The sequence below is a fragment of the Salvelinus alpinus genome, chromosome 27 (genome assembly GCF_045679555.1).
Source record: "Salvelinus alpinus chromosome 27, SLU_Salpinus.1, whole genome shotgun sequence".
NCBI classification, from domain to species: Eukaryota; Metazoa; Chordata; class Actinopteri; order Salmoniformes; family Salmonidae; genus Salvelinus; species Salvelinus alpinus.
The window spans coordinates 38,794,959-38,811,227 of NC_092112.1; the positions used below are offsets into that span (position 1 = coordinate 38,794,959).

The 16,269-nt window shown below is 39.7% G+C and overlaps 1 protein-coding gene across 2 annotated transcripts in view; it reads left to right on the top strand.

Moving 5' to 3' along the window:
• The first annotated feature begins 9,939 nt into the window (after window positions 1-9,939).
• LOC139556528 (leucine-rich repeat and fibronectin type-III domain-containing protein 2-like) overlaps window positions 9,940-16,269 on the top strand; it is a 246,877-nt gene continuing 240,547 nt past the window's right edge. For both annotated transcript variants that reach the window (XM_071370585.1, XM_071370586.1), the window contains exon 1: window positions 9,940-10,588. The gene's annotated coding sequence lies outside the window, so the exon portion shown is untranslated. The remainder of the gene's footprint in view (window positions 10,589-16,269) is intronic.

Below are 16,269 nucleotides of genomic sequence, written 5' to 3' on the forward strand. Positions count from 1 at the left end.
CTCCTTAGCTGCCTGTTCTAAATGCTTATCACCATTATAATCTCAGGGAACATACATTTGCATTATTACTACAAGGAAATAAATGAATGACATGTAAAAGTGAACATCCGGTTGAATAAATATTGTAATCCCTGTTACTGAATACCAATGCATTGAACAGTATTAATCCATAGAACAGGGATTGCAATGCAGGATACATTCTGTGAAAGGAACATTTTTCTTGATTGCTTATCTTCTCTTCATGAGACAAAACATGCTGTTGTCTTATCCTGAGGTAGCCTGATGTTTCCGCTGACTTAGAGTATGATAGAGTATGAGTATCAAGTATGTTAATGGCCATAATGGTTGCATTTCCCAGCTGTCTCTACACTGTTAGTTATTTGTACCACCAAGACTAGTGGCAACTGAGCTGCCACCAGTGCGAAGGAGAAGCAACCTTAACTTTGTTAAGTAGTATTGAGTATTGAAAAATATCATCCTGAGATGTTTTGAAACATTACATGGTGTGTTGTAGTGTTTAAACCAATCTTTTTTTATTCTTTTTTTTTACAGTGTAGCTGTGATGTGAGTTTGTAAAATTCCAATGAAATATAACATCTTGCTGACCCAGAAATCAGGGGTTCAATGCCGGCTTCCGCCTGTCCCACTTTCACTCCTTCTCTGTCTCCTCCTGTTTCTAATATGTCAAAATAAAAAAGTACAACAAATTAAAGTGGAATTCCAAAACAACAACAAAAAAGCTCCCTAGGCACTACTATCAATTTTAAGGCTATAAACTAATTTATATTTCTTAACCATTTGATTGTATGAGAGACTAAGTCTGCAAAAAATTGAAAAATGCTGTTTTGAGCCTGCCTTTTACATGCACTGAAACCCCAAAAGGTGTTTTCAAAACACTCTCTTAAAAACATCAATATTCAGATTAAAGAACCACTTTAGGTGTTTCAGAGCACTTCTATTCTGCTTTAAAACTATTTTTTTGTGTATCAAAATGCTTTGGATGACATTCAAACACACTCCAAACGCCTGATCTCAGGTTATGTGCACTACCTTTCATGGTTTCATCACACAATCAAGGTGTTTTGAGTCGTTCTATTTTTGCAGTGTACAAGCAGCATATGAGTGTTTGAACATCAACACTTCCCACTGTGAGCATGATATTGGCAAGGACGTCATCAATGCCAATCAGTATACAGGATAATCCTGGGTATTTCAACTTATTTAAACAAAACTATTGTCTTACTTCAGAGAAAATATGAACACAGTATCAAATCTATTAAGAGTGAAAAACAAAGCATTCAGTAAAGGGTTTGAATCTTTAAGTAAATGTGACATTTCAGTTCTTTATGTTTAATACATTTGCAAAAAATTCAAAAAAAATCTGTTTTTGCTTTGTTGTTATGAGGTATTGTGAGTAGATTGATGAGGGAATACAACGTTTTAATCCATTTTAGAATAAGACTGTAACGTAAAAAAAATATGGAATAAGTCAAGGGGTCTGAATAATTTCTGAATTCACTGTATGCCCAAAGAAACTGTAGACTAGTGTAACTCTAACACAACTTCCTCCAACCTTTCCAAGATGGCGGCCATGATTCTTAGTTAGCGAGGCAAAGACTAGCTGTATTATTTGACTATCTGCCTTTGTGGAGAAGGTGTTCTTTTTCCACAACTTCAAAGCACTAGCAGAATGGAGTCTATGGTGTTCTTTGAAATTGCATTGACTCACCATACCCAAACACCTCTGGGTCTGAGAGGATTTTTTTTATGTCCTCTCGACAGGTTGAAGTGATGTCATTTCAACCAATCCCATCGACCTCAAACACATCCATGAACACACACTCCACGCCATTTATTTCAAGTAGGTAGAGGCTAATTGAGAGGCGATCAAACTGGATGCGATGGATTTTGCCTCTTTCCTCCTTTTCTATCTCTGTAGAAGAGTGTGTAAGCTATAATCGAGCCGACACTTTGAAAGGCCTGGGAAACTTAGATCTTAGTACAAAGCAGGAAACACCTTGCATTCATCAAGAGGTTTTGCGTCCCATTGCAAGGAAGGAAGAAGCATTGAGAAGAACAGAACACATTTTTGCTCGGTTAAAGTTTTCTCCTTTTCTATGCATGACCAAAATAGCCAACTACCACCTCATTTCATATCTGCCCAGAAGGCATTATTACAACAGAATGTGCATGCCACAGGCCATATTCTATCAGCAAAGTCAATTCAGAGAAGGGGCATATTATTGAACTGATCTGTCATAAATAACAAGGTATAAAATCATGAAAATGAAAGATGCATTTTCTTATATTTTATCACATCCACACCTTTGAAATATGTATAATACAGTGGTGTTATTAAACCTTGCTCCCAAACCCACCCTGCATCAACCAGAGACAGATAAAACAAATGAATTACCTCCGTAGCAGATGCTTGCATGTATACGAGCTAGCTGAGAAAATGGACTGTTCCATAGCCAGAAGGAATGGTAGATGTGATGCTGAAGCACCATGACAGGAAACCCCAATCAACCACTCACTCAGTAACCACACGTGGGCCTCAAAGTTCATGTTATCCTGACTGGGCTTCCCTCGAATTCCTCACACCCTGGTCAATTCCGTTGGCTTCTGGATTTTAATTCCTGAAAGTTAGGCATGTTGAGGCCTTACTAAGGATGGCCTCAACATGGAAGTATATCATTTTCATGGCTGTAATCCCTAAAATAGTCCTGAATGGGTATCAACCTAAAGCTTATATGGATAGTTTCCTTTTTCCTTTTCGCAGGCTCTCTGCCGTGCATTTATAACAACCATGTAAAGACATGTAAACATGCACATGGAGAGTATTGCACACACATGTCCTCACGCAAGCATGCACACACACACACTAATACAGACACTAATACAGACGTCTAACACACAATTTAGTGTAATGTAGACATTGTGTGCAATCATTGTGTTTTCTTTCAATTATCTGTAAGAGCATAAAACTGAGATGTCATAACACTTTGCTCTTGGTTCAAGGTATAAATTAACCAGACAAATAGATAGTGTTGACTGCTTTCTACACAGCTTAAGTAGTTGATTTTATTTCTCTATGATAAGTAAACAATTTCAAGCTGATTCCCATTTCAATTTGAATAGCAATCGTACCCTTATATTAGGGTTTTATTTTCTCTCAGGCCAATTTGCTGTAGGCCAGTGTTGAAAAGCCTCATTAAAAACCTAGAGTGAGAGGAGTGGAAACTTTAAACCTAGCATCAAATTGTTCTTGTTCTATGAACCATTTACTTTACCTCTATGTCTCACTCTAAAGACAATTTCCCCCTGTGATTATTGTAAAATGAAAAGGAATTTTGGGAGCTTTTTTGATGTACTGATATGGAACAGGAATGTACAATTGTCCTTGTCTCTGTTGTTCTAACTATCCACCATGCTTGGTCACAGACAGGAAGAAAACAAGTATTCATGAAAACAAGATATCCACTGATGCTGAAGTGAGATGCACAGCATAGACACTACGAAAAGACGGTTCCTCAAAGGTTCTTTGGAAGGGTGATGGTTCTTTGTGGATCCATAAGGACTCAAATAAACACTTTGAGCCCTTCAATGGTTCTTTGCAGTTCAGAAAAGGGTTCTTTCCTCTTATACTGATAATGAAAATGAAGAGCTGCCGGCTCACTTGAATATTTTGGGCCCTGGTTTGAGCACAGATCTTTTTGTGACACTGTGAGTGAGAGTGTCATTCCAGTTTATCTAATGTTTTGTGTTATACAGTGTCATGACAAAGTGTGTGCCTCCTTTCTGACTTTCTCTATTTATGCACATTTTTGATACTGAATGTTTTCAGATCTTCAACCTTTCAGATCTTCAACTAATATTATATAAAAGGAACCTGAGTTTACAAATAACAAAGCAAATTCATACTTATTTAATTAACAAAGTTATGCAACACCCAATTCCCCTTTGTGAAAAAGGAATTGGCCCCTAACACTCAATAACTGGTTGTTCAACTGTAACGTGTATGCTGGGAGTCGGGAAGCAAGTACAGGGAGTGTAAATTGAATAAATAAACGAACATGGAACAAAACAAGAAACACTAAAAGCGTCCAGACATGAACAGAGTCAATAACAACTGAGGAAAGAACCAAGCGGAGTGATATGTATATATATACAGTGGGGAGAACAAGTATTGGATACACAGCCGATTTTGACAAAAATCCAGGAAATTACATTGTATGATTTTTAAGTAATTAATTAGCATTTTATTGCATGACATAAGTATTTGATCACCTACCAACCAGTAAGAATTCCGGCTCTCACAGACCTGTTAGTTTTTCTTTAAGACGCCCTCCTGTTCTCCACTCATTACCTGTATTAACGGTACCTGTTTGAACTCGTTACCTGTATAAAAGACACCTGTCCACACACTCAATCAAACAGACTCCAACCTCTCCACAATGGCCAAGACCAGAGAGCTGTGTAAGGACATCAGGGATAAAATTGTAGACCTGCACAAGGCTGGGATGGGCTACAGGACAATAGGCAAGCAGCTTGGTGAGAAAGCAACAACTGTTGGCGCAATTATTAGAAAATGGAAGAAGTTCAAGATGACAGTCAATCACCCTCGGTCTGGGGCTCCATGCAAGATCTCATTGTGGGGCATCAATGATCATGAGGAAGGTGAGGGATCAGCCCATAACTACACGGCAGGACCTGGTCAATAACCTGAAGAGAGCTGGGACCACAGTCTCAAAGAAAACCATTAGTAACACACTACGCCTGCAGCGCACGCAAGGTCCCCCTGCTCAAGCCAGCGGATGTCCAGGCCCGTCTGAAGTTTGCCAATGACCATTTGGATGATCCAGAGGAGGAATGGGAGAAGGTCATGTGGTCTGATGAGACAAAAATAGAGCTTTTTGGTCTTTACTCCACCCGCCGTGTTTGGAGGAAGAAGAAGGATGAGTACAACCCCAAGAACACCATCCCAACCGCGAAGCATGGAGGTGGAAACATCATTCTTTGGGGATGCTTTTCTGCGAAGGGGACAGGACGACTGCACCGTATTGAGGGGAGGATGGATGGGGCCATGTATCGCAAGATCTTGGCCAACAACCTCCTTCCCTCAGTAAGAGCATTGAAGATGGGTCGTGGCTGGGTCTTCCAGCATGACAACGACCCGAAACACACAGCCAGGGCAACTAAGGACTGGCTCCGTAAGAAGCATCTCAAGGTCCTGGAGTGGCCTAGCCAGTCTCCAGACCTGAACCCAATAGAAAATCTTTGGAGGGCGCTGAAAGTCCGTATTGCCCAGCGACAGCCCCGAAACCTGAAGGATCTGGAGAAGGTCTGTATGGAGGAGTGGGACAAAATCCCTGCTGCAGTGTGTGCAAACCTGGTCAAGAACTCCAGGAAACGTATGATCTCTGTAATTGCAAACAAAGGTTTCTGTACCAAATATTAAGTTCTGCTTTTCTGATGTATCAAATACTTATGTCATGCAATAAAATGCAAATTAATTACTTAAAAATCATACAATGTGATTTTCTGGATTTTAGATTCCGTCTCTCACAGTTGAAGTGTACCTATGATAAATATTACAGACCTCTACATGCTTTGTAAGTAGGAAAACCTGCAAAATCGGCAGTGTATCAAATACTTGTTCTCCCCACTGTACATGCACTAGAAATTTAACCTGGTGAAATGGTGCTGCCAACAATTGACAGAAAATATACTCTATGTGTGAATAACAATTAGTAGATGGTATTTACTGTAAATATTTCGTTGACCAAGCCTTGACTGATAGGTAGCTCGCTAACTTAGCTACAACTATTGATAAATTCATATGGTCATTAAATATTAGCTATATTACCTCGACATGATCTGACATCTCTGATCACGTTAGTTCTTTGGATTTTTATGTTGTGGAAGAAAGACAAACGTGACTCATTAGCTAACAAACATATACTCAATGTTTTGCTAATACATGAAATGAAAACAAGCATTTTATATTACAATGAACCTAACTTTAGCTAACTGTTATTCTGCTCCCTAACTAGCTCCCTAACTAATTTAGCCAGCTAGCTAGCTGACTAGTCTAGCCAACAGGCGGAACACAGCTAAACACTACAAAACATGCTAACAGGTTATCAGAAACTACATATTTTCCAGAACAGAACAAAGTGTACAATATAATGCATAATGGCTAATCACATAAAATAATTGAATGTTTTATTCCAAAAGTACTTACCAGTATATTGGATTATAGTCCGACTAGATTGACTGCAAGGCTAAACTGCAATACGGCAGAGTGACAGTTGAGTTAGAAACATCACTTAGCACGTGAGCGAGATTACATATTGCCTACACTCGAGCCCTATGTCATCACCTCGCCTGGCTGAGAAATCAGCTGCAAAATATAAACAAACCTGAAGGGGTGAAAATGTAAAAAGCTGGGGTATTTCCAGTGCTGGGCTGTCAAAGCATTGAATAGGTTTAGTTAAGCCTTAATATCTCTTATTTGAGAGATATAAACCAAAATAGAAAGTGCATTATTTAATTTAGCACTTACTGAGTCTGGTTTTATTAGAAGGAACCATGAATTCGGCTTTATATCAGAGAATTCGATAATGTCAGTCCATCTGTCTGGGTGTAACGTTCGTCTATTTCTTCCTCCTCCTCGGATGAGGAGAGGCGAGAAGGATCGGACCAAAACGCAGCGTTGGTTGAATACATGTTGATTTATTTAAACAAGACGACGAACACGAAGAACACTTGAATACAAAACAAAACAAAACAATAAACGACGTAGACCGACCTGAACATGAGAACTTACATATAAACGAAGAACGCACGAACAGGAACAGACTAGACAAACGAAACAGTCCCGTCTGGTAACAAACACTGACACGGAAGACAATCACCCACAAACAAACGGTGTGAACAGCCTACCTTAATATGGTTCTCAATCAGGGGAAACGTCAAACACCTGCCCCTAATTGAGAACCATATCAGGCAACACATTGAACCCAACATAGAAACACATAACATAGACTACCCACCCAGCTCACGTCCTGACCAACTAAACAAAGTTAAACAAAGGAAAATAAGGTCAGGAACGTGACACTGGGAGCTGAATCTGAAGCGCAGCGGAGACATGCAGCGAGACAAAGATCCAAAACACACAATCAGGTCTACACAATCAAGTCTGAAAATGGCTAAATAGCAACACGTTTAAGTTTTGTAATGACCTTTAGTCAAAGTCCAGACCTAATCCCAATTCAGATGTTGTGGCAGGACTTGAAAAGAGCAGTTCATGCTTGAAAATCCACAAATGTTGCTGAGTTAAAGCAGTTCTGCATTGAAGAGTGGGCCAAAATTCCTCCACAGCAATGTGAGAGATTGATCAACAACTACAGGAAGCTTTTGGTTGTAGTCATTGCAGCTAAAGGTGGCACAAGCAGTTATTGACCCCTCCTGTCTCAGCCTCCAGTATTTATGCTACGGTAGTTTATGTGTCTGGGGGCTAGGGTTAGTCTGCTATATCTGGAGTATTTATCCTGTCTTATCCGATGTCCTGTGTGAATTTAAGAATGCTCTCTCTAATTCTCTCTTTCTTTCTTTCTTTCTTTCTTTCTTTCTTTCTTTCTTTCTTTCTTTCTTTCTTTCTTTCTTTCTTTCTTTCTTTCTTTCTCTCTCTCTGTGGACCTGAGCCCTAGGACCATGCCTCGGGACTACCTGGCAGGATGACTCCTTGATGTCCCCAGTCCACCTGGCCGTGCTGCTGCTCCAGTTTCAACTGTTCTGCCTGCGGCTATGGAACCCTGACCTGTTCACCGGACGTGCTACCTCAAATCAAATCAAATCAAATCACATTTTATTTGTCACATACACATGGTTAGCAGATGTTAATGCGAGTGTAGCGAAGTGCTTGTGCTTCTAGTTCCGACAAAACAGTAATAACCAACGAGTAATCTAACCTAACAATTCCACAACTACTACCTTATACACACAAGTGTAAAGGGATAAAGAATATGTACATAAAGATATATGAATGAGTGATGGTACAGAACCGCATAGGCAAGATGCAGTAGATGGTATCGGGTACAGTATATACATATGAGATGAGTAATGTAGGGTATGTAAACATAAAAGTGCATAGTTTAAAGTACCTGTTCTAGACCTGCTGTTTTCAACTCTCTAGAGACAGCAGGAGCGGTAAAGATACTCTCAATGATCGGCTATGAAAAGCCAACTGACATTTACTCCTGAGGTGCTGACCTGTTGCACCCTCGACAACTACGGTGATTATTATTATTTGACCATGCTGGTCATTTATGAACATTTGAACATCTTCGCCATGTTCTGTATAATCTCCACCCGGCACAGCCAGAAGAGGACTGGCCACCCCTCATAGCCTGGTTCCTCTCTAGGTTTCTTCCTAGTTTTTTCACCTGCATTGCTTGCTGTTTGGGGTTTTAGGCTGGGTTTCTGTACAGCACTTTGAGACATCAGCTGATGTAAAAAGGGCTATATAAATACATTTGATTTTGATTTGATTTGAAGAGGGCAAATACTTTTTTTACACAGGGGCTTTAGGTGTTGCATAACTTTGTTTATGAAATAAATGAAATTAGTATGTAATTGCTGTGTTATTTGTTCCCTCAGGTTCCCTTTCTCTAATATTAGGTTATGTTGAAGATCTGATAGAGAAAATCAGAATCATACTTTTCACGGCACTGAATATGACCATGGCCAGTTCTGCTGTCTTGTAGGCCTTGCTTCAATTGAGAAATGTTGATCAAATCAGCTGTCCCAGAGCTAGCAAACCTTAATCAACTTGTCAATTAATACAATATTAACACCTATGGAATATTAACAAATAGCATGGCAAACCAGAATAAAAAAAAACTGTAATTGTTCTTGAAAAGGTTGTTTGTAGAGCCTTTGAGATTGGGCTCCTGAGTGGGGCAGCATTTTAAAGCACTGCATCTCAGTGCACGACGTGTCACGACAGTACTTGGTTCAAATCCAGCCTGCATCACATCTCATAGGGTGTCCCATAGGGCGGGGAACAATTGGCCCAGCGTCGTCCGGGTTTGGCCAGGGTAGGCCATCATTGTAAATAAGAATTTGTTCCTAACTGACTTGCCTAGTTAAATAAATAAAAATATAGAACCATTCCCCATGAATGTTCTATAAAGAACAAATAAAATGGCCTTTGTTATGGTTCTTTATAGAACCTTAGGGAACAGTTCTTTATAGCACCGTAAACGTTCCAGTTAGAACCTTATGAACATGGTTCTTTATAGGACCTTACAAAAAGGGTTCTGTATAGCAACACAATCTGCTATGGTTAGCCTACAAGCCAAATAACCCTTATTTGGCACTATATATAACGTTTTTTTTCTGTGTGTATTTATGAAAGAATAACATTATGATTGAGGGTATAAATAATTAAACTGGGTCATTTGAAAACATGAAATTAACACAAATAAAGCAAGTGGCATGTGAAATGATATTGCAAAACTCTGACTCAGACTTTTGCAAGTGGCCTGTGTGTCGCCCTCGCAATTTTACGGAGGACCGAAAATCACTTAGTATTTGGCTGTTAAATGCAAGCATGTTCAATCTTGAATCACTTAAATATATTTTATATTCAAATATCTAGGCTTAATGTTTTAACTATGACTCCAAATGTGACATTTCAACCAAGGCATTTGGCATCATCTTCTGAATGCGCGCCTATAGACCCACTTATCATTTCATTAGGCTGTAAAAAATGTCGTTAGATTGAATGTGCGACAAAGAGGACGATAAAGCGCAATATGCGGTCAATGTTGGTCAAAGTTTAGATGGAACCCTGACTATAATAGTGTTATACTAGCGAATGAGCGCTTCCTCCCAGTCTCTCACTGCCTGTCTCTCTCCTGCGGTTACCGAGACGCAGGCTGGTCGTGCCACCTAAATACCTCAACCAGCTATCTGCTGCTCTGCGTTATCCCCTCTGTGCCGCGGTGTACAGCTTGTGTGATTGTTGCAGAGGATTAGGCTACTCGTTTCTACAAGGTTTTGCTCGGAGCGCAAAATTATCCGGTATATGTGTTTTGCCAAAAATCAACTAATTCTGAATTGAACAGTAGGCTATTGTTATAATTAATTTGTCCTTGTATGCTTTTAATCCTGTGCCATTTTCAAGTATCTTAAGGAAGAATGGAAATCGATTCAAGTAAGGACGAATTACGATAGATCAGAAATATAGGCTTACAGTAAAATTGAGTGAGCGTTCGAGTTTGATTGAATTAACTCAACATAGCCTACATTTGACCAGTTTCGCTGCACCAATATAGTGCCCGTCTTTCAAACTGCTGAGAGACTGGAGAGGTTGTCTCGCACTGAGTGAGTCGCTTTGGAACGCGCACTATCCACAGAGCGAGCCGGTGATGGAAAAAGGTCGGGATTGCGATCAGTAGGCTAGCCTATATTGGAAATTAAAAACGATTTTGGAATAATGGTGAAGTGAAAAAAAGAACGCCGAAGATGCAACATCTCCTTGGTAGAATACACGATGGACAAACGCCTGCCATGAATGGTAAGAAAATCACCTGTCCGTTTTGGGTGAGGTTTCATCATTATCAAGTCGTTAGAATGGCACATTGAAAAGTCCATTCATTTGTCTAAACATACTTTCTCATGCCCTTATGCATAGTACATTATCATCAACATTTTCTATTAGTTTGTGGCAAATCATGGTGCCATTATTGGCTAAATATTTTGATGTTAGATGGAATTACTCTTGTTGTTGTTTAGGATATACTTCTGCATTATATCATTTTTCACCCGCGCCCCTACCCTAGTCGCATCCATGCCCCATGGATAGGCTATTGTAGCCTGAAACATTAACTAATATTCAACACCCATGATCAAACCCGAATGTAAGATAACAATACCCATATTCATTCAGATTTTCGATTATTTAATAGAAAGGCAAAGATACAAGTATACGTTTTTAGGGGACATATGAAGGGAGAATGAAATTGGACATTATTATTATCTTAGTATGACCCCAGTGCAGATGAACGGCAGTTATTGCATGACTAACGAACATTTCTAAATGCATGTTACTGACTATCTGGGCATATTAACAATTTGGAGCCATATCTGACCTTAACATATTAACCAATTTTGCACTCTCCTGTGCATGAATGCATAATACACATGTGACCCAGACTAAAGAGTGAACTGCTTGCATGGCTGGAATGTCTGGTTACCTTTCATCAATCTATTAAATAGGATTAGTCAACTTGGGAAAGGAACACTCCTGGATACTGTGTTTATGGTACTTGCAGAGTAGCCCTAGTATTCACTAGTTCTTGAAAAGGACTCCCTATTTCACATATTGAAGTACTTCTGGGAAAGTAATCTGATTCAAAGTGTGCAGTCATCCTGAATAGGATGGGTTCCATTTAGTGGTGTGGATGGAAAGAGCACCATTGAAAAGAAATACCAAAAAATGTGTTGGGTATTGATGTAGCCCATTCTTTTTACTCTCCATTTGAAGCGCTTATGCAATTAAAGTCATTTGTACAATTTGCACATGCCCATGCCTGCACATGCCACAAGTCATTTGTCCAATTTGTATCATTCTAATGTGTTTTTTCGTGAAGGTTTTAGGGCTGGCCGATATATTGTATTTTAAGGTATGGCTCCACATACCGGTATGGATTTTTACAACACCAACTATACATCTATTTAGATCAAATTTTAAATAAATTAGAAGTTCTACACATTGGATCACTTCACTGTCAGTTTTTATCCTCTGCCAAGGGATAATCTGCGGTGGAAGGTGGCCGAGCCACCTCAATGTTTGTAACACCATGAGAAATCCCGAAAATTGTTCTTCTCGCGAACACCTCTGTAGCGTCTGAACAGTTTGGCCTAGAAACTACAAGTCCCACGGGACTCGTCTGAAGTCGGCACCGTCGAAGTGCCAACTTCTGCTTGTAGCGTCCGAACCGTTTGGGCTTCAGACTTTTGTGACCCTCCCCTCCAATGTCTTAGACTCTTAAGAATCAAAGGGATACTTTCGGATTCTGGCAATGAGTCCCTTTATCTACTTCCCCAGAGTCAGATGAACTCTTCGGCACTATTGGCATGCTTCTGTGTCCAGTATCTAGTTGATGACCTTGACTCTCCTGCCAAACGCCCTGCAGCCGCAAGTTCAAGAATGTGTGAAGAAAAATAATGAGCACCTTCCACAACATGTTCTCCAAGCCGCCAGTTCTGCTTCTAAGATAGTTGTGGCACTGCTCCTAGATTCTCAGTCCTGCCAGAGCTGTGTGTGTCAGTTCACAGATGGGTTGGTCAGTACAGTATGTGTGAAGTGTTTTACAGAGGGAAGAAAGCCCTGCGAATACAGGGCCAACAATAGCTTTAATACCTGTACTGTGCATGCAGGAACACTAACTCCTTCCCTGGCGGTGCTAGCTGTTCATGGCCAGAGCTCACTACAACATCACGTCAGGCCATACAGAAGGAAAGGGAACCTTGCTATTGTGCTTACTGCGAACCCACTGTCTGCTGTTTGAAGAGATGGCGTTTGCCTCACAGGGATTAGAGGCGTGCCTCTAATTGACTTAGCATGAACCATTTTACACCAGACAACCCACAAGCACACTCCAAACCCTTGGTGACACATGCATGGAGATCCTAGCTCAAATCACCATGATGTGGTGGAGAGGTTAACCGATAAGTGACAGCCAATAAGACCAGAGCCAGATTCCGTCATTTTAAAATGTATGCTGCCTTGTGTGTAAAACAAATGCTGGCCTTAGCCCAATCAAACTGCTAATCTCTTGGTTATCACATATTAGGTACCCCACGTGAGTTTTGTTTACATTTAACGTAGGCAACATTGAATTTGTGCCTTGTATCTTTACTGCAAAACATTCAATATACTTGCAACCATCAAGGAACCGATTTTCTTTATCGCGCAACATCTGTATTGCTAACTCATATATGAATCCATCCCCTCCTCCCCATCTGTATCTTGGGAGCCTCTGTGTATACACTGTAAATACAGCAGTTCTGTAAACAGTCACGTATTCTTATAATTGTCTTCAACTGACTACATTACAACCACTGTCATAAGTATACTTGATTCCTTATGCAGTTGTCATTTTTGATCAATTGAATTGAATTGAATTACTTAATTTTTCAAGAAGATCTTCACTATTCATTGTGAAATGTCCTGCGTGTTGGGTTGGATGGCGCCCAGGCAGACAGGTCTTTGGGCTCTCAAATAACACCTCTCTAAGCAGCCCCTGGGCTGGGCCTCTCAGAGGATCTGCTGGCTATAAATAATGGCACATATGTCGCCATGCTTCTGGCTGACGCACACTAAGCCCCATCCTTAGCTGCCTGCACAGTACACTGGGACGCACAGTACAGAGAGCTCAACGCATGCACTGCTGTGTGGTATGACTGAGGAGCTGAGTGATAGGACTATGTGTGTGTGTGTGTGTGTGTGTGTGTGTGTGTGTGTGTGTGTGTGTGTGTGTGTGTGTGTGTGTGTGTGTGTGTGTGTGTGTGTGTGTGTGTGTGTGTGTGTGTGTGTGTGTGTGTGTGTGTGTGTGGGATTGGGGGGTGACATAGAGGGAGGCACGCCTGAGGCCTATCTCTTCATCTTTCTCGTCATATTTGTCATTCTTGTTTTATCACTATAACCTCACTCTATCACTGTTGTTTTCTTCATCTCCTCTCTCTCTTACTCTCTGCCTCTCTACACCCACCCCTTCCCTTTCCTCCCACCCAGCTTGCACTCCTGACTGGCAGACTCTTAACCTGTCAGAGAAAGAGGTTACTGCCACTTTGTTTTGCCAAATATATTTCAGAGAATTTTATAGGCCCGTCAGCAGAAGGAAACAATAGCATCGCCATGGGACATGTAAAGACTGCTTGGTGTGCTTAGCACTAAAATCATGAAAATAGCATTACAGTTTTAAACCACAACACCAACCACAGGGACACACACACAATTACTACAAAAATGCTGGCCAACAAGCCTGATATCAGGTGTAAGATGGGACAACAAAAATGAATTCACAAGCTTTTCAGCTACAGGCATACCCACAATGTCCATATACCAAGTTATAGTGAGTTAACACTTTCATTGATGGTGTAAATTCATGCTGTAAATAAGGCATTTATAACACTTTTGATAACGCAACACCCATGAAGGTGTGATGACTGGTTTCATAAAGGGTATTATTAAAGGCCTTATGTATACCCCCTTGAATTAATGTGTTTTTGTTATAGCATGGTTGGAACAAATAAAAAGAGTAGCGTCATCTGATAGCAAACATTTGGCTAAATATGAATTATCGGTCATGTTCTAAAACTTAGCATGCATTTCAAAAGAGTGACAACATCGCTGGTCCATCAAATATTTGTCATATACATTACTCTTACAGAATTTTCACTTGGGCGAGAATATTGGACATTTAATGAAAGCCTATTGGATGATAGCTTTTATCTACGACAGAAGAATTTATAACTGACTTTTTTCAACATAACATAGTAGGTAGAGCAGATCCCTTTATTGTATTGGACACTTTTAAATGTGACTTTAGTGGCCATGCAATTCAATACTCATCTCTAAAACAAAAGCAATTTAGGTCAAAAGGGTCCATATTAGCAAAGGAAATAAAAGGACTAACAATACAGATATATAGCAATACAAACTGTACCATAGAGGCACAGAATATGTTAGAGGAAAAACAAAAAGAAATGGAGGAACTTATTCAAGAAAGATAAAGTGTAATATATTATAAAAATAAAGTGAACTGGATGGAATATTGGGGAAAATGCACCAAATACTTTTTACATTTTCAACTTAGAAATGCTACCAAAAATAATTTACAGAAACTTCTTACAAATTACATAGTCACCCATGATTCACCATTCAATATTTTGAAAGAGTACGCAAAGTACTTTAAACATATGCTTTCGTTTCAGTCTCCTCCATTTCCACTAACCGAAGTCATAGTATGGATTTTTTTCTATTTATAATGTAAAATTAACATCTGTACAGAAAGACTCATGTGAAGGCCAAATTACAGAAGAGGAACTTCTTGATGCAATTAAAGCCTTTAAGTCCGGGAAAACTCCAGGGCTGGATGGCATACCAGTTGAGGTATACCAAACCTTTTTTATGTACTCAGAGGTGTAACGGTTTTCTTCCTGGGATGAAGGAGAGGACCAAAACGCAGCGCGGCTAGTGTTCAACATGATTTAACAAAGAATATATTAGAACACTACAAACAACAAAACAAGAAATGTGAAAACCGAAACAGTCCTATCTGGTGCAGAACACAAAGACAGAAGACAACCACCCACAATCCCCAACACAAAACAAGCCACCTATATATGATTCTCAATCAGGGACAACGATTGACAGCTGCCTCTGATTGAGAACCATATTAGGCTGAACACAGAAACAGACAAACTAGACACACAACATAGAATGCCCACCCAGCTCACGTCCTGACCAACACTAAAACAAGCAAAACACATAAGCACTATGGTCAGGACGTGACAAGAGGACCGATATTAGTATGTTTTAACCACTCCTATAAACATTTTTGATGATCAGATGCTCAACAAGAAGGTCTGATTTAATAATTATTACTAAAACAGGGGGGGGAGGGAATTATCTAGGCCATTTAGCAAAATGCATAGCGCATATTCTGTAATTAAAAGGTATTGTTGGATATTATTCATCCTAATCAGTTTTTTACACTGACGATAGGTTGAAGATAATAATAGACAAGTACTGGAAACAATATAACACTATGAAAAATCTGGGATACCAGGCCTGCTGACTGGAATTTATACATAAATGCCTGGAATATTTCAATTTTGGAGATTCTCTCATACAATGGGTTAAAGTTATGCATTGTAACCCTAGGTGTAAAATAGTAAATAATGGCTACTTCTCAGAAAGTATTAAACTGTCAAGAGGAGTAAAACAAGGTTGTCCACTATCGGCATGTCTATTTACTGTATTATGGCGATCGAAATGTTAGCTTTAAAATCAGATCCAACAATAATAGCAAGGGGTTAGAAAGCCACGGCTTAAAAGCAAAGGTGTCATTGTACGCTGATGATTCATGTTTTCATTTAAATCCACAATTTAGATTCCGCCAAGGATCTTAGATACTTTTTCTAACCACTCTGGATTACAACCAAATTATGATAAGTATACTATATTAC